Source organism: Desmodus rotundus, chromosome 11 (assembly GCF_022682495.2).
Source record: "Desmodus rotundus isolate HL8 chromosome 11, HLdesRot8A.1, whole genome shotgun sequence".
NCBI classification, from domain to species: Eukaryota; Metazoa; Chordata; class Mammalia; order Chiroptera; family Phyllostomidae; genus Desmodus; species Desmodus rotundus.
In genome coordinates this window covers 11248523-11275116 of record NC_071397.1, presented here as the reverse complement: position 1 = coordinate 11275116, position 26594 = coordinate 11248523, and the positions used below count along the sequence as shown (strand labels likewise).

The 26594-nt window shown below is 41.2% G+C and overlaps 1 protein-coding gene across 9 annotated transcripts in view; it reads left to right on the top strand.

The window, feature by feature from the left end:
• Positions 1-26594, top strand: part of SUPT3H (SPT3 homolog, SAGA and STAGA complex component) — a 439117-nt gene that overhangs the window by 409429 nt on the left and 3094 nt on the right. The gene's annotated exons all lie outside the window — the stretch shown is intronic.

Here is a 26594-nt window from a genome sequence, read left to right as displayed (position 1 = left end):
TCTGTTCAAGTCAATCTTTCACACTGGAGAACACACTTTTTGGTATTCTCTTGCGGAAGTAGATTTTCTAAATGGTTAAGGCAGATGGTAAAGGTCTGTGGCAAATTCCGTCGACACAACTCTGTTACAGAAATACAGGCGTGTAATGCGTACAAGGTGAAGGAATATGTTTGTATCACCCCGGGAACACCTTATTAGGGAAGGAGACCCAAAGCATGAAGAGGCGCCCCTGTCGTTGTCAGTACGTAGCAGCTCAATCTCAAAATAAATGCCGCGAGAGAGTGTTGCAGACTTTAAATACCACTTCATTTTTAAAATAGTTTCAGGTTCACGGCAAAATTGAGTGGAAGGTACAGATATTGCCCATGCACCCCACGCGTATATGCCTCCCCTGCTATTTGCATCACCCATCAGAATCATGCTTTTGTTACAATTGGTGAACCTACAATGGCACACCGGCATCACCCAAAGTCCATAGTTTACATTAGGGTTCGCTCTTGGCGTTGAATGTTCTATGGATTTGGAAAAATACACGATGGTATGAATTCACCACTATTGTATCACAGAGAAGTTTTACTGCCCTAAAAATCTTCTGTTCAGCCTGTTCATCCCTCCTCACCCCTACACTCGAAACCACTGATCTTTACTGTCTTCACAGTTTTGCCTTTTCCAGGTTGGCATGTACTTGGAGACCTTCGTTATGTACCCTCCTCAGATTGCCTTATTTCACTGAATAATAAGCATTTAAGTTTCCTCCATGTCTTTGCATGGCTTAATCTCTCGTTTCTTCTTAGCCCTGAATAATCCACTGTCTGAATGTTACCATAGTTTATTTATCCACTCACTAACTGAAGGACATCTCGGTCGCTTCCAAGTTTTGACAAGTATGAATAAAGCTGCTATAAATATCCATATGCAGGTATTCATGTGGACATAAATTTTCAGCTCCTTTAGGTAAATACCAGGCAGTGCAAATGTTGGATCATATGGTAACAGCATGTTTGGTTTTATGAGCAACTGTCAAACTGCCTTCCACAGTGGCTGCACCATTTTGCATCCCCACCAGCAGTGAATGAGAGTTCGTACTGTTCCACATCGTCGTTAGCATTTGGTGCTGTCGGTTTTCTGTATTTCAGCCATTCTGATAGGTATGATATCTCATTTTAATTTGCATTTTCCCAGTGACATATGAGGTGGATCATACTTATTTGTCATCTTTGTACCTTCTTTGGTGAGGTGCCTGTTAAGGTCTTTGGCTCATTTTTTAATCAGATTGTTTTACTGTTGAGTTTTAAAGAGTTTTTTGTTCATTTTGTTTAATCATCCTAATGTTTTACAAATATGTTCTCCCGGTCTGTATCTTGTCTTTTCCATACTCTTGACAGTGTCTATCACAGAGCATAAATTTTAGTGAAGTCCAGCTTAGCAAGTTTTTCTTTCATGGATTGTGACATTAGTGTTTGTATCTGAGAAGTCATCACCAAGCCCTCGGCTACCTAGCTTAGCTCCTGTTATCTTTCAGGAGTTTCATGGTTTTTCATTTTACATTTAGGCCTCTGATCCATTTTCGGATTATGTTGTGTGAAGGGTTTAACGTCTGTGACTAGATTCATTTTTGCATGTGCATGTCCAGTGGTCCCAGCACCATGCCTTGACGAGAAAATCTTTGCTGCATTTTATTCCCTTTGCTCTTTGTCAAAGATCAGGGCACTGCCTTTGTGTGAGTCTATTTCTGGACTCTCTATTCTGTCCCACTGATCTATTGCCTATTTTTTGCCAGCACCACACTGTCTTGATTATAATAAGTCTTGGAGTTGGGTGGTGTTGATGCTCTGACTTTGTCCTTCTAATATTATATTAGCTATCCTGGGTCTTTTGTCCTTCCGTTTAAACTTTAGAATCATTTTGTCAATATCCACAAAATAACTTGCTAGGATTTTGATTGGAATTGCATTGACTCTATAGATCCAGTTAGAAAAAACTGGTATCTTGACAATATTAAATCTTCCTATCCATGACCATGGATTATGTCTCCATTTATTTAGTTCTTTGATTTCTTTCATCAGAGGGTTTTAGTTCTCCTCATATATATCTTATAGGTATTTTGTTAACTTTATACCTACGTATTTTATTTTGGGAGCTGCTAATGCAAATGGCAATGTGTTTTAATTTCAAATTTCACTTCTTCATTGCTGGCATATAGGAAAATGATTTGCTTTGTGTATTTCCCTTGCATCCTGCAACCTTGCTGCATTCACTTAGTTCCAGGAATGCATTTGTCATTTTTTTAGATATTCTATATATAATGACCATGTCATCTGCAAACAAAAACAGTTTTATTTCTTCCTTCCCAATCTATATACCTTTTTATTTCCTTTTCTTGTCCTATTGCATTAGCTAGGACTACCAGCACAATGTTGAAAAGCAGTGGTAAGAGGGAACATCCTTGCATTGTTTTTTATTTTAGTGGGGAATCTTTTACTTTTTTATCATTAATTGTGATGTTAACTCTAGGGTTTCTGTAGATATTCGTTATCAAGTGGAGGAAACTCCCTCTATTCCCGGTTTACTGAGGGTTTTATCACAAATGAATGGTGGAGTTTTTCAAATGGTATTTCTTCATCTGTTGATATGATCATGTGGCTTTTCTTCCTTAGTCTGTTGATGTAATGGGTTACATAATTGATTTTCAAATGTTGGACCAGCTTGCATACTTGGAATCAATCTCACTTGGATTCACTTTGCTAAATTTTTGCTGAGGATTTTTGCATCTATGTTTATGAGAGATACTGGTCTATTGTTTTCTTGTAGTATGTTTATATCATTTTGGTATTAGGATAATGCTGACCTCACAGAATGAGTTAAGACATATTCCCTCTGCTTCTATCTTTTGAAATTATAGAGCCCTGGCCAAGTAGCTCAGTTGGTTAGAGCATCATCCCGATACACCAAGGTGTTGTGGGTTTGATCCCTGGGTAGGGCACATACAAGAAACAAACAATGAATGAATAAATAAGTGAAAGAGAATGTAAAGAATTGGTGTAATTTCTTCTTAAATGTTTGGTAGAATTTACTAGTGAACCCATCTGGGCCTGGTGCTTTCTATTTTAGAAGGGTATTAATTATTGATTCAACTTCTTTAATAGATATAGGGAGGCCTTACTCAGATTGTCTATGTCTTCTTGTGTGAATTATGCCAGATTGTGTCTTTCAAGGAATTTGGTCCATTTCATCTAGGTTATTTAAGTTTTTCAAAGTATTTCTTTATTATATTTTTAACCCCCATTGAATCTTGACGACTTCTCTTTCACTTCTGATATTAATAATTTATGTCCTTTATTCTCATAGTCTGGCTAGAGGATTATAATTTTTTGATCTTATCAAAAAAACAAGTTTTGGGTTGTTGATTTTCCTATTAATTACCTATTTTCAGTATATTGATTTCTGCTCTAATTGTTATTTATTCATCTGGCTTACTTTCAATTTAATTTGCTCTTCTTCTAGTTTCCTAATGTGGAAACTTAGATGAATGATTTTGGATATTTCTTAATTTTTAATATATGTTCTCAATGCTATAAATTTCCCTCTAAGCACTGCTTTCTTTGTATTTCACGAATTTTGACAAGTTTTGTTTTTATTTAATTCAAAATATTGTACATTTCTCTTGAGATTTCCTCTTTGACCCATGTGTTATTTGGAAATGTTGTTTAATTTATAAGAAGTTTGGAATTTTCCAGTTATTCTTTTGATGCTGATTTCTAATTTAATTCCAGTGTGGTCTGAGAGCAGACATTGTATGATTTCTTTTAAGTCTGTCAGGCTGCATTTTAAGGCCCCTGATGTGTTCTATCTCGGTTAGTGTGTAATCTCCTGTAATCTTATTGGGTGAAATAGTCTATAGGTATCCATTACGTCCAGTTGATTGGTGGTGGTGTTGAATTCCCCTATATCCTTACTACTTTTCTGTCTTCTGTATCTGTTCATCTCTAATAGAGGGGTGTTGAAGTCTCCAACTATGATAGTGGATTTATCTATTTCTCCTTGGAGGTTTTGCCTCATGTATTTTGAAGCTTTGTTGTTAGACATATATCTGCCAAGGATTGTTATGTCTTCTTGGGAAACTGGTTGTTTACTATTCTGTAAAGTCTCTCTTTATCCCTAATAACTTTCTTTCTGTAAAGTTTGCTCTGCTGAAATAGCTACTACTTTCTTTGGAGTAATGTTACTATGCTATATCTTTCTTCATCCATTTTAATCTATATGTATCTTTATATTTAGATATATAGGTGAAGATACTTTAGATAATTAGATATATAAAGATACTTTATATATTTACATAAAGATATGTATCTTTGATCTAGATGTATAAATTATATATCTATATATAATATTTATATTTAAAATGAGTTTCTTGTAGACAACATACAATTAGGTCTTGTTTTTTGATCCACGCTGATAATCTCTGTATTTTGATTGCTGCATTTAGACCATTGACATTGAAAGTGATTATTGATATAGTTGGATTAATATCTACCATATTTGTTACTGTTTTCTATTTGTTGCCCTTGTTCTTTATTTAAGTATATTTTATTGATTATGCTATTGCAATTGTCCCAATTTTCTTCCCTTTGCCCCTCTGCCCAGTACCCCACTTCTCTCAAGCAATACCCCGCCCTTAGTTCACGTCCATGGGTCGTGCGTGTAAGTTCTTTGGCTTCTTCCTTTCCTCTACTGTTCTTAGCATCTGCCTGTCTATTTTGTTCTATCAATTATGCTTCTTAATCCCTGCAGCATTTCCCCCTTTCTACCCTTCCCCTCCCAGCTGATAACCCTCCAAATGATCCCCATACCTACTATTCTGTCCCTGTTGTTTGTTTGCTTAGTTTTTGGTTTTGTTTTTACTTTTTAGATTTAGTTATTGATAGTTGTGAGTTTGTTGTCATTTTACTGTTCATAGTTTTGATCTTCTTTTTCTTAGGTAAGTCCCTTTAACATTTCATATAATAAGGCCTTGGTGATGATGAATTCCTTTAGCTTTTCCTTATCTGGGAAACACTTTATCTGCCCTTCCATTCTTAATGATAGCTTTGCTGGATAGGGTAATCTTGGTTGTAGGTCCTTGCCTTTCATGACTTGGAATACTGCTTTCCAGCCCCTTCTTGCCTATAAGGTCCCTTTTTGAGAAATCAGCTGATAGTCTTATGGGAATTCCTTTGTAGGTAACTGTGTCTTTTTCTCTTACTACTTTTAAGATTCTCTCCTTATCTTTAATCTTGGGTAATATAATGATGATGTGTCTTGGTGTGTTCCTCCTTGGGTCCAACTTCTTTGGGACTCTCTGGGCTTCCTGGACTTCCTGGAAGTCTATTTCCTTCACCAGTTTGGGGAAGTTCTCCTTCATTATTTTTTCAAATAAGTTTTCCATTTCTTGCTCTTCGTCTTCTCCTTCTGGCACCCCTATGATTCAAATGTTGGAACATTTGAAGTTGTCCAGGAGATTCCTAAGCCTCTCCTCATTTTTTTGAATTCTTGTTTCTTCATTCTATTCTTGTTGAGTGTTTATTTCTTCCTTCTGTTCCAATCATTGATTTGAGTTCCAGTTTCCTTCCCTTCACTGTTGCTTCCCTTTATATTTTGCTTTATTTCACTTTGCACAGCCTTCACTTCTTCCTCTATTTTGCATCCATACTCAACCATTTCTGTGAGCATTGTGATTACCAATGTTTTGAACTCTGCATCTGATAGGTTGGCTGTCTCCATGTCATTTAGTTCTTTTTCTGGAGCTTTGATCTGTTCTTTCATTTGGGCCACATTTCTTTGTCTCAGCACACTTGTTATGGTGTAAGAGGTGGAGCCTCAAATGTTGATCAGGGCAGGGCAACCTGCTTCATTGTGTTGTGGTGCTGTATGTGGGGGAGGCGTCAGAGAGGGAACAATGCCACTTGCTCAGCTCTTGCCCCACTTTCTGTCACTTCTCTTGCTACCCACAGCAAATGGGGCCCTTATGGTGCTCCCAGAAGGGTTGATTCCCAGGTGGGTTGGTTTGTGTACATTCTAGGACCCTGTGGGTCTCTCCAACGAACTCTCCTGTGAGGTTGGAAGTTTCTCTCACTGCTTCAATCCCCACAGGTTTTTACAGCCAGAGGTTTTGAGGCTTTATTTCCTTGCGCCAGAACCCTGGGTTGCGAGGTCTGTCTCGCTCCCCAGTTGTTCTTCCTGGTTTGTCCCCACGCAAATGTGGTACCTCCTGCTCTACCATCCGCCACCTTGCTCACCCAGCCTGCCGCCTTGCCGTGCATCCTCTCCACCCCGGCTGCCCATCTCTGCCCCTCCTACCAGACTAGATGAATGTTTCTTCTTTAACTCCTTGGTTGTCAGACTGCCATACGGTTCAATTTTCTGGCAGTTCTAATTGTTCTTTGTTTTTAAATTGGTTGTTGTCCTTTTTTTGTTTGTGCAAGGAGGCAAAGCATATCCTGTTGCCCTTGTTCTTTGTTCCCATTTTTGTCTTGAACTCTTTTCCTGCCTCTTGTGGTTTTAATTGTACATTTTGTATGATTCCATCTTCTCTTCTTTTTTTAACATATTGATTATAGTCCTTTCTTTTTCTAGTGGGTGCCCTAGAGTTTGCAATACAGGCCTGCCGGGCTTTACTGCGCTTTATTGTGTTGCACTTTGCAGATGCTGCATCTCTCACACATCGAAGACTTGTGGCAACCCTGCATTGAGCAAGTCTTCAGCACCATTTCCCCACAAGCATTTGCTCACTTTGTGTCTGTGTCACATTTTGATAAAGTCTCACAAAATTTCAAACCTTTTTTATTATTGCTATATTTGTTTTATTGATCTGTGATCAGTAATCTTTGGTGTTATCATTTGGGTCACGGCAAGCAAAACCCATACACGATAGTGAACTTAGTCGGTAAATGTTGTGTGTGTTCTGAATGCTTTGCCAACCAGTTGTTCCCCTGTCTCCTGCTCCTCGGGCCTCCCTGTTCCCTGAAACACCATATTTAAATTAGGCCAATTAACAACTCTGCCATGCACTCTAAGTGTTCAAGTGAAAGGAAGAGTCACATGTCTCTCACTTTATATTAAAAGGTAAACATTATTAAGATTAATGAGGAAGGTATGTCGAAAGCTGAGCTAGGACAAAAGCTGGGCCCTGTGCCAGTTAGCCAAGTTGTGAATGTAAAGGAAAAGTTCTTGAAGGAAATTAAAAGTGCTACTCCAGTGAACACACAAATGATAAAAAAGCAAAATAGCCTTTATTGCTGATATGGAGAAAGTTTTAGTGGTCTGGAGAGAAGATCAAACCAGCTACAACATTCCCTTAAACCAAAGCCTAAGCCTAAGCCTAAGCCTAATCCAGAGCAAGGCCCTAATATCTCCAATTCTATGAAGGCTGAAAGAAGTAAAGAAGCTAAAGAAGAAAAATCTGGAGCTAGCAGAGATTGGTTCATGAGGCTTAAGGAAAGAAGCCATCTCTATAACATCGAAGTACAAGGTGAAGCACCAGGTGCTGGTGTAGAAGCTGCAGCAAGTTTGCCAGAAGATCTAGCTAAGATAATTAATGAAGGTGGTTACACGAAACACTGTATTTGCAATGTAGATGAAACAGCTTTGTATTAGAAGAAGATGCCATCTAGGGCTTTCATAGCTAGAGGAGAAGTCAGTGTCTGGCTTTAAAGCTTCAAGGACAGGCTGACTCACTTGCTTGGGGCTAATGCAGCTGGTCACTTTAAGTTGAAGCCAGTGTTCATTTGCCATTCTGAAAATCCTAGGACCCTTAAGAATGATGCTAAAATAGTCTGTGCTCTATAAATGGAACAACAAAGCCTGGATAAGAGCACATGGTTTACTGAATATTTTAAGCTCACTGGTCAGTAAAAAAAAAAATTTCTTTCTTAAAAATATATACTGCTTATTAACAATGAACCTGGTGACTCAAAAGCTCTGATGGAGATGTACATGAGATTAATGTTCTCATGCCTGCTAACATCCATTCTGCAGCCCATGGATCAAGGAGTAATTTCAAATTTCAAGTCTTATTATTTAAAAAGTACATTTTATAAGGCTATAGCTGCCATAGATAGTGATTCCTCTGTTGGATATGGACAAAGTAAATTGAAAACCTTGATCTGGATGGACAAAGTAAATTGAAAACCTTCTGGAAAGGATTCACTTCAGATGCCATTAAGAACACTTTGATTAGTGGGAAGCTATCAAACTATCAACAGTAACAGGAGTTTGGAAGATGATTCCAACACTCATGGGTGACTTTGAAGAGTTCAGGACTTCATTGGAGGAAGTAACTAGATGTGGCAGAAAGAGTAACAGAACTAGAATTACAAGTGGAGCCTGAAGATATGAGTAAACTACCGAAATCTCATGATAACACTTCAACAGATGAGGAGTTGCTTCTAATGGACGAGCAAAGAAAATGGTTTCTTCACATGGAATCTATTCCTGGTGAAGATGCTGTGAAGGTTATAGAAATGCCCCCAAAAAAGAATTTAGAATATTACATAAACTTTTTTGATAAAGCAGCATGAGGGTTGAAGAAGATCAACTCCAGTTTTGAAAGGAGTTCTGTGTGTAAAGTGCTCTCACGTGGCTGACAGAGAATTCATTTCTGAAAATTCACTGCATTCATTGACACAGCAAACTTCATCACTGTCTTATTTTCAGAAATTGCCACAGCCACCTTAACTTTCGGTAGCCACCACCCTGATCCAGCAGCAGCCCTCAACATCGAGGCAAGACACTCCACCAGCAAATAGATGATGACTTGCTGGAGGCTCAGAGGGTAGCATTTTTTAGCAATACAGTATTTTTAATTAAGGTATGTACATTTTTTAGACATATAGCTATTGTAGCAGGCTACAGTATGATGTAAACATAACTTTTATATGCGCTGAGGAACCAAAAAAATGTGCAACTTGCTTTAATTCAATATTAGCTTTATTGCAGTGGTCTGGAACTGAACCTGCAATATGTCTGAGATATGCCTTCATACATTCACAGCCAATCCAAGTCCACTGTCCAATAACACCACCCCCACAGACAGTGTGAGTACCTTAAGAACCAAATAAGCCTAAGTTCTCTCTCCTGTCCCTTGTATCTTTGCTGTCATTCGTTTCATGTGTACGTAAGCATACATAACACATAGGTAGTATGTATGCAACATGATTGAATACATCGTTACTATCATTTGAACAAAGTGTTATCTGCTAGTTAGATCAATTAAGAATAAAAGTAATTTTTAATTTTACCATCACTTATTCTTCAAAGTTCTTTTTTAACCAGTGTCACCCCAATATATTCAATAAAAAATTGTAAAACAACCAGAAAACTCTCTTCAGTTCTTTACATAGATCCACATTTCTTAAATTCATTATTTTCCTTCTCTCTTAATGTTTTTTAACATTTTCCACAAGGCAGGGCTACGGAGAAGAGAGGGGTGGAATACCTCAATTTTTGTTTGTGTGAGAAAGTATTTCTTCACTCTGAAAGGATTATATCACTGGGTTCAGAATTATAGGTTGATGGGATTTTTCTCTCAACACTTTAAATGTTTCTCTCCACTCTTTTCTTGCTTACATGGTTTCTGAGGAGAACTCAGATATAATTCTTACCTTTGTTCTTATTTCTACAGGATCATCTTTCAAATTTTATCTTTGACTTTCTGTATTTTTATTATGATATACCTATGTGTAGGTGGTTGTTGTTGATTTGTTTTAGGTTTTCTGCATTTATCCCGCTTGGAATTCTCTGAGCTTCCTGGGTTTGTGATTTGGTGTCTGACATTAATTTGGGGAAATTCTGAGTCATTCTTTTTTCTGTTCCTTTTCTGATCCTTATTTGTTCTGTTCCTTTCTCTTTTTCTCTCTCCTGCTGGTATGCCCATTATGCGTATGTTACAACACTTGTGGCTATCCCGCAGTTCTCGGATATTCTGTTCTGTTTGTTTTCCAGTCTTTACTCTTTGGTTTGCCGTTTGGGAGGTTTCAACTGAGACGTCCTCCAGCTCAGTTTCTCTCTTCAGCTATACCAGTCTGCTAATAAGCCCATCAAAGACTTTCTTCATTTCTGCTACTGTGATTTTTATCCGTAGCATTCCTTTTTTATTTTTTCTTAGAATTTCCCTAATTTTGCTTATATTGCCCATCTGTTCTTGCATACTGTCTACTTCATCCAATAGAGAGCCCTTAGCATCTTAATCCATAGTTGTCTTAAATTTCCAGTCTTATTTCCAACATCCCTGTCATTAATTGTGTCTGATTCTAATGCTTGTTCTGTATCTTCAGACTTTTTTTTTTTTTTTTTTACCTTTTAGCATGCTTTGTCATTTTGTCTCGATAACCAGACACAACATACTGGGTGATTGGAACTGCTATAAATAGGAGTGTATTAATGTTGTGGTAAGGTGGGTGGGGGCATTTTACAGTCGTGTGATTAAGCCTCAGACTTTTAGTGAGCCCGTGCCTCTAGACTGGGAACTTCACAAAGTGCTTCTTAGTGCCCCCTGCTCTCCACGACCACCCCCTGAAAGCTGGGAAGACATGGCTGCAGTTGGCTGAAGTTGAGTATTTCCCTTTTTCCAGTCCGTCGGGCTCTGATGAAACCCCAGCAGGTTAAGCTCTGGCTAAACAGTTTCTCCTGAGGACAGACCCTGTTAAGAACAGAATGCTCTGGAGTATTTCATCATGGTTTTCTCTCTATCTTCCTGGAACAAAAGAAGATGATCTACTTTTTCACTGTGAGAACCTGGTAGAGCTCCAGGAGGTAAAACTCACAAAAGTACAGACTCCCCGAACTGCCCCCCATGACAGAGTCCCCCTGAAGTTTTCTCTCTCAGATTTGTCCGCACTGAGCTTGTAGCAATCTGTGAGTTACAGTTCAGGCTCCCCTACCCCGGCACCGGTGCCTGCTTGTGGATTATGCCCCAGTACATTGTGACTGTCTTTATTCATCTGCCTCTCCGATTTTAGGGGCAGTGGTTTGCCCTGTGACCTCACATCTTTTTGGATCTATGAAGAGTTGCTGATTTTTCAGTTTGGTCAGCTTTTTAATTTTTGTTAGAACAGTGGCAGCTGCTACACTGCTTACATGCCAGACCAGAAGCCCTCAGGTTATTCAGATGTAATGTAAAGAGTTTATATCATCCCCGAAAGCAGTGATTCAAAAGAACTAGTTGAATGCTTCTATTACACAAGCATTTCTTACCCGAATTTTGATAAACCCTCCAGCGGTAGGCAGTGTGGATTGGTGTCTTAGGTTTAATGTGTATGGTGACAAGCATAGCCTCACCTGCAGACTGCAATTAGAAATGAGCTCAGTCAAGCTCTGCCTCCCCGGGGCCCTTCCTAAAACACTCTTCTGTCCTGCTAACCATTTTTCTCTCATCCCCTACTCAGGTCTCAGGTGAGTGCCTTTTCCTTCAAGAAGGATGTTCTCGATCACCAACATCCACCTCTACTGCCCTCTTATGTGGTCCCATAATATGCTAGATTTTTTTTACCTTGTGTCCCTTTCGTCATTTCTTCTTCATCTGCCTGCTCCATGAGACTATTCAAAACGAAGGGCAGGAACCGCAGCTGTGATCACTGCTGTATCCACTGTGCCTTGTATTCTGTATTGTTGAGTGAATGACAGTAAATTCACACCGAAATATACCTTCTCCAGTGCTCCCATAGTAGTTGTTAACTACTACGTCCTGACTGTCCTGTACCATGATTTTTCACATTTTTTATCTTAAAAGAATTCTTAAGAAGTTTAATCATAATTCATTTACTATCCTAAATTGGTGTGTTGACCGTGGGCAGACAGGTGTTGCTATCCATGTTCTTATTTTTGGTGTATTTCTGACGTGGCACAGGCAATATTCTTTTTATTTGTATCTTGTGTCATTGTCGAAGACTGAAATTACAATTGAGTAACATTGCCACACAACCAAGATTGTAAAAAAAAATATTTTATACACTCGCTATTAATTATAATTTTCAGTAGCAGTATATCTGAACTTAAAATGTTTAGATTCAACAAATAAGTTAACAGTGTTGTTGTAGATAACTTGGATTCTCTTTTTCTGGCAGACAGGACAGTTGAGAGCCAATTTTTTTGCTCCTGGCAGATAACAATAAGGAGAAGCCCAGAAATGTTCCCAGTGGGAACTGAGAATTAACAGCAGAGGAACTTGTTTTGAGCATTGTTTACGGTTGAATTAAGGTCACTAATTTATTTTTAACCACTGCTGCTGACGGTTGTCTTGTGAATGGTAAGTGTGCAGTCTGAGCCTAATTACGAGGAGCGCAAGACCAGCTCCTGTTCTCCAGTGAACACAGGTCAGCAGAGACCTGAGTTCAAATCCATTTGCTCACTATCCACTAATCAAATCCATTCGTTCACTAGATGACTGTTTATTGAGCACCTACTCCTTTGCTGCGCACTGGGTTATACTCTGGATGTACACAGATAAAATAGCAAGTTCCCTGCCTGTGAAAGGTGATAGGTCAATCAAGAGAAATGAGAATTAACTGTACTTGGACCCGGGCCCCCCTCAAAAATGGAGGTTTCAGTTAATAACTCTGCCAATTTGGCATTATTTACACATATACTTACTTGTATTTGCAGCTTGGAATAATTTCAAACATCTGTGTTTTGATTGTTCATAATATAAGGTAACTGAAGAAAAGTTTAACTGGCATTAAATTATTAACTATAGTCGTATTTAAGTATGTTCAATATCATGGAAAGAATAATTTATACATAGAAATGGTATATACTTGTAGTCTCGTATAAAATTGCTAAAAATAACATTCACAAAAACCCTTTTTTAATAAAGAACAATGTTGTTTTTATCAGCCACCTAATTATTTTGTTTAACAAAATTAACATATCTCATATAATTTGATTAAGATGACTTGGACAATTAGAAATGGCCATTTTTAATAACTAATTTCGAAGTTAGAGATTTTTGTATTCAGAATGCTAAAATAACTTGGTGATCAGAATATGACTCAGACATACAGAAAAACGTGCATAAAATGACAAGTTCCTCAAGATTTATAGGCTCCCAGTTACTTGGGATAGAATGAGAGTTAATGCCATGTATTTTTTTCCTATTCCTCCGGCCATGGAAGACCTCTGTTCAAGAGCAGAGTTCCCTCCACTCTTCTTAAATCAAGGATCTGCTGTCTGACCAAGCGCCCCCCATGATTTTCCCGGGATGTTTATAACATTGGGAAGTAGACAAAAAGGAAAATGTTTAAGGAAGAGCTTTGCCTGTTGCTGGATACATCATATGGTTCAATTTAGATCCTCTGAAATATCCGAGTCAGAATAAAATTATCACAAGGGGAAGTCACATGGCTTTGGTACAAACAAGATGTGCCTATTTGTACTTATGTTTGCTAATGAAATTCAGCCATGATTCCCACTTTGATTCTAAGAGTCTTAGACCACCATTCAGCTTCACTCATTATAATTAAATCTCTTGCCCACACGCAGACACAAGGGCAGCAAAGGAGGGGAGCATATTTTATCTTTTAAAAAGCTGTAACATAGCTTTGATACGAAGATCCAGAGCTTCTAAGGTTTGTAGTGTTAAAGCAAAGCAGTATGTCTCTCAGGACATGGATACCTCCCTAAGCAAAGGAAGGGACCAGGAGAGAGCTTGGACTCTGAGCTTGGACTCTGAATCCAGTCGCTCCATGGAGGGCAGGGCTGCCTTTGGGGCAAACGGGGGCAGTGGAGTTTCAGGACAACTCGATGTAGTCTCAGTGTGGTTGCCAGAAGAGAAGGAGAAGATGACCAGATATAAGAACAACTGGCTTTTACTATAGAACTTTGGAGTGAGATGGGGCAAAGAGCACCAACGTAGCTGCCTTGTGAAACAGCATTTGGACATGAAATTTGAGGATGTGTTTACCTTCCCAACCCCAACTCAACTGAGCATTACAATAAATCAAACACTGTGATTAACTTAATCAGTAAGGACTAGTGAAAGTCAGTTGCATTCGGCTTACTCTGCGACCTTCCTGCCTTTTCTCCCAGCAAAGCCAGGCCCGTGTCTGTGCAAGGCCTCTGTCCTCCATGCCCCCATGGAGCGGAGACCGTCTGGGAAACCACCAGGCCCTTGGGGACTGGGGTGGCCCCTGTGGCCCACAAGTCCTCCTGTGCAGAAAGTCTGCCCTACACTTAGTTAATTGGGAGTTAAGGGTAGTTTGGGAAAGCTCCAAATCTTTTTATTGTCCCTTTTTTTTTTTTTAACTGGATTTAACCCAGATGGCCAACTCCACACACATCCAGGCAGGCCACATTATTTGTTCAGCCCTAAATCAGACACTGAGCACAGCCTCAGCGAGACGCGGAGGGGAACACATGGCGTGTCACCCCCGCAGAGGTCCTAAAGATGTGTACTTTTGCCATGGAACTTTCCACCAGGTTTATCTTAATTATTTTGATATTTCGTCCATTTATCAAAATTATTATTTTGGGCACTTGGGGAAATTAGTGATTCTCCAAGGAAGAGCTAATCATACAGCAGAAGAGCCCGGAGTAGAACTAAAAGCTCATAATGGCCTGCCTTGTTCTAACTCCTCAGCTGTGCCGTTTCGGACGTCATTAAGCCTCTTCCTTCCCCAGCCACTTCACTTTTGTTCTGCTCCCAAGGGCTCTTAATCCGGAAAAACAATTTCTTCCCTGCATCTGCTTTCCCCATTAAGGCCAGAGAAGCTAAGCACATAGCTTCGGAGAGAATGAGAACTATCCATAAGGAGCCCTGGACGGAGGCAGGAATCCGGGCTCTCCCCACGTGCCCGCGGACAGATCCCTCTCTCTGGGCATTAGTTTTCTCCGCTAAATTTGGAATTGGACTAGAGGAGCTCTCAAAGATACTTGCCGATTCCAAAAGTTTGTTGTTCATTGATTCTATATATATGCAAAGGGTTTGCTCAGCTTGGTTTAACAGGCTCACTTTCCAAATTCCTTCCTCCTACGGAATTACCTGTGGTATGGCAGTCTGGAGGACTGCTCCAGAGAATGGCATCCAGGGTCTGGGGGGGGAAACCAAGGACTGCCCTACAGGTGGGCTTGAGGTGAGACATGGGAGAGACACAGGGAACCCACTCCTGTCTGGGTAGAAGGCATGATGTGAAAACCTTAATTTTTATTTCTTGTGTATTAAATTAAATGCCAATATTAAGATTTCCGTTAAGAAATGTTGCTTAGTGTATAATTGTGAGATTCTGAAATGGCCCCCTTTACTGACAAAACCATCCTTCGGTCCCATTAGTGCCATACTCGTCCTCTCTGCCACCATCCTCCACCGTCACCGTGCACCCAGTCACGTGCACGGCTTTGGAAACATTCCAAAGCCTGAACGAACAAGTAGGGCCAGAGTATCTGTTACTTGTCAAAGCTCCCTAAGAGGTTTGGTCGCACAGTGCTTTTTACTATATGCTATATACCATTCTTAAAATTAGTCTGGCCTTGGCTGGTGTGGCTCAGTGGGCCTGCTGACTGAAAGGTCGCCGGTTCAATTCCCAGTCAGGGCACATGCCTGAGTTGCAGTCCAGTTCCCCAGTTGGGTGCGTGCAAGAGGCAGCTGATCATTGTTTCTCACACATCATCAGTGTTTCTCTCCCTTCCTTTCTCCCTCCCTTCCCCTCTCTCTAAAAAATAAAGAAAATCTTTTTTAAAAATTAGTCTGGGAAATAAGCACTAGTTAAGATGCCTTCAAGCCAAAGATGATTTAGATTCAAGTCCCACCTCTGCACTCCGAAGTGTTGTACCAGGCTGATTCAGTTTAAATTTGAAGTAAAATTTTGATTTGGCCTTTACGTGACGTTGAGTTAGCAAGAATTGAGTTTGTCAGGAGTAGGAGAATATGTGTGTTTTGAGTAATCCTGTGGAATAAATTAGCCAGATTTCAGAGGTTTTTTGTTTGTTTAATGTGAGACAGTGTGGTATAATTAAAAGAATACAGGCCCTGGGTTTTTTTAAAGATTTTATTTATTTATTTTTAGAGAGAGGGAAAGGGAGGGAGAATTAGAGAAACATCAGTGTGAGAGAGAGAGACATGGACCGGCTGCCTCTCATAGACACCCCAAGTGGGGACTGAACCCACAGGACAGTGGCCAGCCAACTAAGCCACACTGGTCAGGGCAGGCCCTGCATTTTCATACTAACTCTACCATTCCCTGGACGTGTCACTTTAAAAAGGAGAATAATAAGGCCCTTTTTACTAATTGTGCTAAGGCTAAATTAGATACGGGCATGAAAGTACTTATAAACCATAAAACCATGTAACATTTTTTTAATCTGTGCCCCTCTTTGCTTTCAGAAATCTACAGATCTCATGCCCTTTTAAATGTTATTCTAAGTTAAACATTTTGATTAAAAGTGAACAAAAGGGCGGCCTTGTTTTCTGCCTCCTCCCACCCTTGAGAATGACCTCTCACCGCATCTCACTTGGGGTAGTTAAACCAGCAACACTAAATCAGAAGTTTACTGATGCAGGGACTGTGTTACTTCTCTTTGTGTCCACCAAGGAGGGCTGGGGCGGACTCTTAGGTAATCACCCGCGTGGGGCTCCCCGTGTGAGCCAGGTTGATGGAGACTCAGACAGTGGAGCCGCAGCACTGTGACTCTGTGTTTGGGAGGACTCAGAAAAGGTACAGTGGCCGCTATCTGCAGTTCTGTCTGGGAGGAAGCTGTCCCCTGCTCTTGCCCTGATACCAGACACTGCAGTTCCTCCCCGTATGCCGCTGGTGCCCTTCAAGCTACTGCCCCTGTGCTGGAGCCCAGAGGGAGTGAGTCTGAGTAAGTCTGTGTGCAATGCAAGGCCCTTTAAGAGGAGAGTCCTGAGAATCCGTTTCTTCCACCAACCCAACCCCCACTGGTTTTTGTAACCAGAAGTTATGGGGACTTATCTTCTTGGCCCTGAAACCCTGGGCTGGGTGTTCTGGTGTGAGGCTAGGATCCCTCACTCCCAAGATAATCCCTCCATTTTATATCCACCACACTTGGGTTTGGGACCAGCTCATTCCACCTCTCCACCCCTCCATCCTTCCTACCCGTCTCAATGAGCGTGGTTCCTTTACTTTCTTAGTTGTCAAAGTTCCATACAGCTCCACTTTCTGATGGTTCTGAGTGCTATCTGTCCTGTAGTTTAGCTGTAATTTTGCTGTGGTCGTGGGAGGAGACAAGTCGCACTTGCCTGTGCCTCCATCTTGACTGGAAGTCTAGTTCTCATAGCGTTTTGATAGAGTATGTAGGGCTTTCTATGTATGAGGTCATGTCATCTGCAAGCAGAGATAATTTTACTGTTCCTTTCTGATTTGGATGCCTTTTATTTCTTTTTCTTGCCTAATTGTTGTGGCTAGGATCTCTAATACTATGTAGAATAGAAGTGGAAAGAGTGGACATCCTTGTCTTGTTCCTGATCTTAGAGGAAAGACGTGTAACTTTTCACCATTAAGTATTATGTTAGCTATGGGATTGTCATATGTGGCAGCAGTCCCCAGCCTTTTTGGCATCAGGGACTGGTTTCATGGAAGATGGGGCAGAGTTGGGGGGGCAAGTTGGGGGATGACACAGGAGGCAGAGCTTAGGGCTCAGCTTTGCTCACTCTAACCCACTGTGGAAGGCAGGGGTGGGATGGGAGTGGGGGCAACAGGAGGCAAGGCAGAGCTCAGGTGAGCTTCGCTGGCTCACCTGCTGTGGAAGGGGCAGGAAGGAGACAGGAGGCAGAGCTCAGGCAGGTTTTGCTTGCAGCCTGGTTCCTGACAGGCTGTGGCCTGGTACTAATCCGCAGCCTGGGGGTTGGCGACCCCTGGCATTTACTATGCTGAGGTACATTCCTTCTGTACCTCAGAATTTGTTGACTTTTGTCAGATGCTTTTTTTTGCATCTATTGAAATGGTCATATGGTTTTTATCTTTCATTCTGTTAATGTGATATACTGCATTTATTGATTTGCTTATGTTGAATCATCCTTGCATCTCAGAGATAAATCCTACTTCATCATGTTGTCTGATTCTTTTAATACGCTGTTGAATTTGGTTTGCCGAGGATTTTTGTATCTAATTTCATTAGGAATATCGGCTTGTGTGATACTGTGATTTATAATAAAAAGTACATACAGAAGTGGGCAAAAGTAGGTTTACAGTTGTTTGTATGGAAATCATACAAATAGGTAATAAAATAATAAGTAATACAAGAATAAACTCACAACTGTAAACCTACTTTGGCCCATCCCTGTATTTGGCCTCTGTCCCTCTGTTCTACAGAGTTCCTAAAATCCCTGGAACTTCTTGGGATGAGAGCTATAAAGGTGTCTCTTGTTGAGGTGATTGCTGGATGCACTTAAGGGTGGAAGGTAGTTGCCAGTGGAGCTGACCATGTGATTAGAAGGTTGGAACTGCCGTCCTGGGACGCAAGAGGGCTGAAGATTGAGTTCACTCACCAGTGGCCAGTGATTTAACCAATTGTGTCTATGTAATGAAGCCACCGTAAAAACCCAAAAGGACAGGGTTTAGAGAGCTTCTGGGTTGGCAAACACCCAGAGATTCAGGAGAGTGGCACATGGGGAGAGGCACGGAAGCTCTGCCCTCTCATACCTTGCCCTGTGCGTCTCTTCCATCTGGCCCTTCCTGTGTTATGTCCTTTTGTAACAAGCCAGTGATCTAGTAAGTAACATGTTTCTGAGTTTTATGAGTAGCTTTAACAAGTTAATTGACCCCAAAGAGGGGATCATTGGTGCCTTCACCAGCTATAGTTGGTCAGTCAGAAGCACAGATGATACTAAACTTGTGATTGGCATCTGGAGTGTGGGAGGGGTAGGGGATGGCCAGGGGACAGTCTTGTTGGGCTGAGCCCTTAAACTGTGGGATCTAATGCTCTCTCCGGGTAGATAAGGTCAGAATTGAGTTGAATTATAGGATGTCCAGCTGGTGTGCAAAAATTGCTCGTGGCTGCAGTGGGGGGAGAACACCTCAGTCTATAATTTTTTGTTCTTGTAGTGTCTTTGTTTGGCTTTTCTATCAGGGTAATGTTGATCTCATAAAATGACGTTGGATGTGTTCCCACCTCTTCAATTTTGGGGGAGAGTTTGAGTATGATTGGTATTAAGTCTCTTTAAATATTTGTTAAAATTCCCCAGTGAAGCCATCTTTCCTCGGCTTGCATTTGTTGGAAGATTTTTGATTACTGATTTGATTTGGTCTGTTGTTGGTCTGTTAAGACTTTCTATTACTTTCTGGTTCAGTTTTGGTAAGTTACACGTTTCTAGGAACTTGTCTATATTTTCTAAGTCATCTGATTGGTTGGCATGCAGTTGTTCATTGTCGTCTCTTACAATCCTTTGTATTTCTTTGGAACCAGTTGTAATATCTCTTCTTTCATCTACAATTTTATTTGAGTCACCTCCCTTTTTCTCTTAGTCTAGCTCAAGGTTTGTCAATTTTATCTTTCAGAAAACCAGCTCTTAGTTTTCTTAATCTTTTCTATGGTCTTTCTAAGTTCTATTAAATTTATTTTTGCTCTAAATTCTTTTTTTTTTTTCTTTCTGCTAACTTTGGGTTAATTCGTTCTTTTTCTCCAGTTCCTTGAGGTATCAGTTTAGGTTGTTTATTTGAAATATTTCTTTTTTTCTAATGTGGGTGTTTATCACAATAAGCTTCCCTCTTAGAACTGCTATTATCTTAGAACTACTTACATCCCATAGTTTTGTTACCTCGAGATATATTTTTGTTTCCCTCTTGATTTCTTCTTTGACCCATTTGTGGTTCAGAAGTGCGTTACTTAATTTCTACATATTTGTGAATTTTCCAGCTTTCCTCCTGATTTCTAGTTTCATACCATGTTCAGAAAAGATGCTTGATAAGATTTCGATCTTTTAAAATTTGTTAGTGTTTTTTTAATGGCTTAACATATGATCTATTCCGGAGAATGTTTTATGTGCACTTAAGAAGAACGTGTACTCTGCTGTTGGTTGGATGGAAGGTTCTGGATTTGCTGTTAGTGCCATTTGGTATAAAGTGTAGGTCAAGTCCGTTATTTCCATATTGATATTCTGTCTGAATGATCTATCAATTGTTAAAAGTGAAGTATTGAGGTCCCCTAGTATTATTACATCAGTGTCTATATCTGCTTCCAGATGTATTAATTGTTGCTACATTTAGGTGCTCTGGTATTGGGTGCGTATATTTATCATTGTAATGGCCTCTTGGTAAATTGACTTCTTTATGTTATATAATGCCTTCTTTACCTCATTATGGTTTTTGAGTGTTAAAGTCTGCATTTTCTGATATAAGTATAGCTCCCTATCTTCCCTTTTCTTTCCCATTAACATGGACTGTCTTTTCCTGTACCATCACTTTCAGCCTCCGGGTGTCTTGAAAGCTTAAGTGAGTCTCTTGGAGGCAGCATATACTCGGGTCTTTTTCTCTTCTTCTACCCATCCAGGCACTCTATGTCTTTAAATTGGAAATTTTAAAAAACATTTATATTTAGAGTGGTTATGATGTGTCAGGACTTACTGTTGTCATTTTGTGAATGTTTTCTGATTGTTTTTGTACTTTCTCATTCCTTTCTTCTTCTGTTGCTGTTTTTCTTTGAGAATTGATGGTATATTTTGGTTTGGGTATGCTTTGATTCTTTTTTCTTATGATTTGTGTACCTAACAATAGGTTTTTAATTTGTGTTTACAATGAGGCTTTTATAAGGCATCTTATATCACTGTATGTTAAGCTAATAACAACTTCAGTTGCATAAAGAGCCCTACACATTTACTTGCTCCCACACACACGCTTTGTATTGTTAATGTCACCACTAACAAAATATTTTAGCTTTAGTTATTTTTAACACTTTCGTCTTTCAACCTATACACTAGAGTCCAGTGATTTACATACCATCATTGCAGTATTAATTAGAATTTTTATATTTACTTTATCAGTGGATTTTATACTTTTCATGTTTGCATGTTATTAATGAGCATTCCTTGTTACATCATGAAGAACTCCCTTTCACATTTCTTCTAAGACAGACCCAGCGGTGATAAATTCCCTCAGGTTTTGTTTGTCGGGAAGGTCTGTGTGTCTGTCTACCTAGGAACTACTTTCCTAGAGAAAGTATTCTAGATTGGCGGGGTTTTGTCTTGAGCTCTTGGAATATGTCATCCCACTCCCTCCTGGCCTACAGGGTTTCTTCTGAAAAACCTGCTGAGAATGTTACCTTGGTTTGCTTCTATGTGATGACTCTTTAAACTTTTTTTTTGGTTTTTTTAATTAATTTATTTATTTAGAGATTGGGGAAGGGAGGGAAAAAGAGAGGAAGAGAAACATCAGTGTGTGGTTGACTCTCACGTGGCCTCCACTGGGGACCTGGCCTGCAACCCAGGCATGTGCCCTGACTGGAAATCAAACCGGAGACCCTTTGGTTTGCACCCCATGCTCAATCCACTGAGCTATACCAGCCAGGGCAAAACTCTTGATTCTTTCAAAATTCTATCTTTAATTTTTAAGAGGTTGATTATAATCTGTCTCAGTGAAGATTTCTCTGGATTAAATCTGTTTGTGGCCCTTTGACCTTTGAGTATCTGAATGGCCTTTTCTCTCCCCAGATTTTGCAAGTTTTCAGCCATTATTTTTTTTTAAACAAGTTTTCAGACTCTCTCTCTCTCTTCTAGGACTCCCATAATGCATAATGTTGCCCCACAATTCACACAGACTTTTTTCACTCCTTTTCATTCTTATTGTTCTCCTTCTCTGAATGGATAATCTGGAGATCTCTCTTCATGTTCTCAGATTCATTCTTCTACTTCATTAAGCCTATTTTTGAAGCTCTCTATTGCATTTTTAAATTCTACTTATTGTATCTTTCAGCTCCAGAATTTCTGTTTGGTTCTTTATTATGATTTCTGTCTCTGTTGAACTTCTCGTTTTGTTCATGCATTGTTTTCCTGAGTTCATCGAGTTGTCTGTGGTCTCTTGAATCTTACTGCACAACGCTAAAATAATTATTTTTATACCTCCTGCAGGTGACTCACAGATGTGTTTCTTTGGCGGGGAGCAGGGCGGGGGGCAATCCGGAGCCTTCAGGTGACTCACATATCTGTGTCTTGGTGGGGGGGGGGGGGGATGCCAGAGCACTGTTGAGCGTCTTTGGTCTCATCGTGTTTTCTTGCATTTTCATGTTTCTCATGGCTTTACGTTGATGTCTGTGCATCTGAGGGAGCAGCTAGCTCTTCTGGGTTTTTTATACTGACTTTGGTTGGGAAAGACGTTTTCCTGAAGGTGACTGTGAGTTTGGCTGGGTGGCTTCAGCATCTCTAATTCCAGGGAGGGCGGGCACAGTGGTGTAGTTTCTGCACATCTCCATCAGCTGAGGTCAGCATTGGCAAAGATTGCACGGTCTTTGCTGACCAAGACTGTGGATGTTCTGCAAGTAGCAGTAGTGCCTAGGGCTCTTGAGGGTCCTCGGTGGCAGAGGACACTGGGATTTCCCTGTTCTCCTCTTCCACCTGTGGAAGGAAGTTCTAGACCAGGGTACCCCTCCTGGCTCCAGCTCTGGTGCACTGGCACTCAGGGCAGCAGTAAAGCTGGGTCCTGGGGTCAGGTACACGTGGGAGATGACCACAGCACCTGGGTCCTGGGGCACAGGCGCACTTGCTGCAATGGTAGTGCTGGTGTCTTAACATGCAGGCATGTGCATACCTCTGGGACTTGCCAGACTGTTCGCATCCTGGCGGCAGGGGTGGAGGGTGACCCAGCAGTGGCACTGGCCGTGGAATGACAAGGTGCAGCAGGGGCTAGGGTGCAACAGCAGCAGGCCCTGGGGATGGTGGGTCAAAGTCCTGACTCTGGCCCCAGGGGGCAGTGGCCAGAGCAGCAGCAGCTCAGGCTCCGTGACGCTGGACCCAACGGATGGGACATGGAGCTGCACCAGCACTGCCCAGTGACGGCAAGTCAGTGCCACCACTTAGGACTCACAGGGCAGGCCAGATAGCGGCAGCGGCAGCAGCACAGCCCCGTGACGGTGGATCAAAGCTGCGACTTAGAATCCCAGAGGCCAGGCCCAGAGAGTGGGCACGCATCCATTGGGGCCCCCAGGGGCAGGCCTCACAGCAGCAACAGGCCCCAGCTCCCACAAGGAGACGCAGCAGTGGGGATTCCCTGCAGCTCCATAGCTGGGGTCACTGTGGTGAAGACTGGGGGGGTCCTCAGTGGCGAAGGCTACAAATGACCATGGCAATGATGAGACTTTTCTGAGGCTCTCCTGCTCTTCTCTTCCCATGGGGTAAAATGCACCCGAAGGACTCCCTCTGCCCTGAGCTGCTCTGAGCCGGGGGTGAGGATGCAGGTGAAACGCTCCCCACACTTCTGGGTGGCCATGCTTGTGTTCTGAGCTCCACCGCGTTCTGCTTCTTTGTTGCAGCTCAGAGCTTTCCCAGAACTGTTTTTGCATGTTTGTAGTGGTTTATTTACTTTCTGTGGGGAGATGAGCTTTGGGACCTTCTGGCCTGCCATCTTGCTGATGTCAGTCCCTACAATACAATTTTTGGTTTATTTCAAGTTTGTAAAGGCAGAAAAGAATCAGGAAAGGTAGTAGTGAGAATATAATGTAAGTCTGAACTGGGTGGAAGACAGGTTTTATCTAAAGTTTAAACTTTATTAATTAGGCTACGACATAAATAACCCACGTACACATAAGCATATTCAACTTGGAACAACAGGATATATTTTGTAGAATATTTATCTTCTTTTGCTTTGTATTAGTAGTTTGCATTCTTTAAAACATACAATTTATGATGACCCATTAAAAAAGGCAGAAGTAAACCAATTTGGAATTTAAATGTTTTCTCCAGCTTATCCATATTAAAATAAACAAAAAAAAAACATATTTTGAAAGTGCACGGTTACGATATCATTTCCCCACCAATGCCTTTGCAGTACATAGAATCTGCATCTGCTTATCCAAGTATATTGAGGTTTTGGTAACAAGTCATAATTTGGGGCTGAATGAATACATGAGACAGAAATTGGGAGCTGGCTTGATCCCCAATTCAAAAAAATAAAAAGGCCCAGGAACTTTGATGGGTCCTTTAAAACAACCTAAATATTATCTCTGCTGGGAGCTGAGAGATGCTAAAATGTCTGAGCTATTCAACAAATTCACCTAGCGCTATTATTAAGTCAACAGTAAATCTTGAGTGGTACATAGGAAGAAGCTGGTTTATTGGAGAAGTCTGGCTGTGTTGTTGATCAGTTTGTACTTTTCAGTAGTGGGGTGCGGCCCTGGTTCTGGTCAAGGCCCAGAGAGTGGCTGTGAAGACACAGAACTGGGCATCATTCGTGGGATCTGACCGTAGACAGTAAGTGGGATACAAAGTGTTTCCTGAGAATGTGGCCTCTGGAAGGCCCTCACACCAAGCCATGTTGAAATTTAGTTTCAACATTCGCAATGCAAATAAAGAGAAATTCACAGTTGACACAAAGATGAGTTGTCTCCATCCATCTTCCTTTAAAGCTGCTTACTCTGGAAAAGTCGCCGAACGTGCGACGTTCCCACAGCCGCCCTCGCAGACAGCACACCCCCTTTGTCCGTCAGGGGAAAAGCGGGGCGCGAGGCGAAGGGCTGGGACTGGTGTGCTGAGGTTGCTCTTCACTAACTACATGTGCGTCTTTGTTCCGTCTTTATTTTAGGGTTAGAATGGGAAGCTTGTGGACCTTATTCCACACACTTACGCCGGAAATCTGGGTCAGTTCTAAAATTTGGTGGTCCTCATTAAACTCGGCTACTTGAGGATCTGTTATTAAATAAGCCTGGATGTAATCTTTTAACTGTTTGCAAAGCTGAGTTGATATTTTAAAAGTGACCTTTTCAGTGCTAGGGAGAACCATTTCATATCGCCCACCCCGGAAAAATTAAACTGGGGAATCCCTAGGTGGGTTCAGCCAAGACTCCCCTCCCGAGCCAAAACTTCCTTTGCAAGCAGGGCCTCCTTCAGCCATTTCCCTGCGAGACAAATCCCGCTTTACTCCCAGGTCCATGTATCTCCACGTAAACCGTCCCTGTGTTTTAAATACTGTGTTATGTTAAAGGTCGTCACTGTGGTTGTAAAGTTTAAAATACCCAGGTCAAGAAACAAAGTACTCCTCTGGCAGGAGCTTCTCTGAGGCAGCGTTGGTGGCAGGGCCGTTTCAGGGCCCGAGGCGGCCCTGCCTGCGGTCGTGGGAAGACGCTCCATCCTCTGCTGCGAGTTATTTGTGGCTCCCTGAGGAACCCACTCGACACTCTCCTGCAGGGCACGAGCTCGGGAGGCAGAGCTGGAATTTTCTAGTTCTTGTCAGGCTGTCTGCTTCAATCCAGAGCACAGAAAGGCTGATGTGAGGCGTGAGCTCACAGAGAGAGCCTGAGGAAGGAAACCGGGAACGAGCCACTGTTTTCCCCGCCTTGACCTGTTCTGCGGTGCAGTGCAGCAGCCTGGCCGCCGCTGGAGTCTCAGCCAGGGCTCCGAAGCCTGGCAGCCAGTAGCGAACCCTGTGGAAGCAGGGTATTGGCAAGGGGTGCTTCCGAAGTTCGCTGCATTTTATGATTAACCGAAAGTTATTGGGGGGAAAAAAGCATTTTTGATACACCTCATGTTGGTAGAAGTCTTTTTTAAAAGTTTGGGGATCACTTCCCTTTTTTTCAGTGAATTAAAAATGTGTTTCAGTTTTGGGGGGTTTTTTTTAGACTTCAACTCTATGGTACGTCCATAGCATTATCTTAATCAGAAAAGTCGATTCCATATTTCCTGTAATATGGCTGTTGAAGGTAAATTTATTGGACTGAAAGTTATAGACTCTTGAATAACCCAAGTTATTAACTTAAAGGGAAAAAAAATCCCTGATATAAGATTTTGTCATTTTTTCCATTTTTCTGAAAACTATAGAAACATTTCATCTAATTGAGGGTTATAAATCCTCTGAATGTGACTTCATAGTTTGAATAATGAAAATGAGGGTGGTGAGAGGGGTAATTTGATTCTGGAGTCATGGACTTCAGTTCTGCTTCACGCTGGGGCTCATTACGAGACTCTGGACCAGGCACAGGGCTCCATGCGGCCCGGCTCTCCCGGCCCTGACCTGCAGCGTGCGTCTCCTGTGGGGAAAAACCACGCAGTTTTCCTTTTTTTACTGGAATGTATTATACTATTGTAATTAGTATCCACTTTCCCATTTTCTTTCATGGGACTATTCTAATCCCACCATGGGTTCCCATATGTGCATCTGTATGTATGTGTATGTGTATAAAGTTGTGTGAGATTTGCGTTTTCTATCATGTCTATAATGTACAGAACTCCTTGGAGACCACCATATTTTAGGGGGGAGGGAAAGCCTCTGTCAGTGTCTGTTCCCAGAGCTTCTCTCCGAGACTATAAATTAGGCCCGGGAAGGCTGTAATGAGTCAGTAATTTATAGACTATTAAGATACTTAGTTAGAAGTGATGCTTGAGCATGTCCGATAGAGAACACATGTTTGTAAAGGACAAACATCCTCAACACGACATGTCTTCGGCCTGACCGAGCCCAGTCAATTAACAA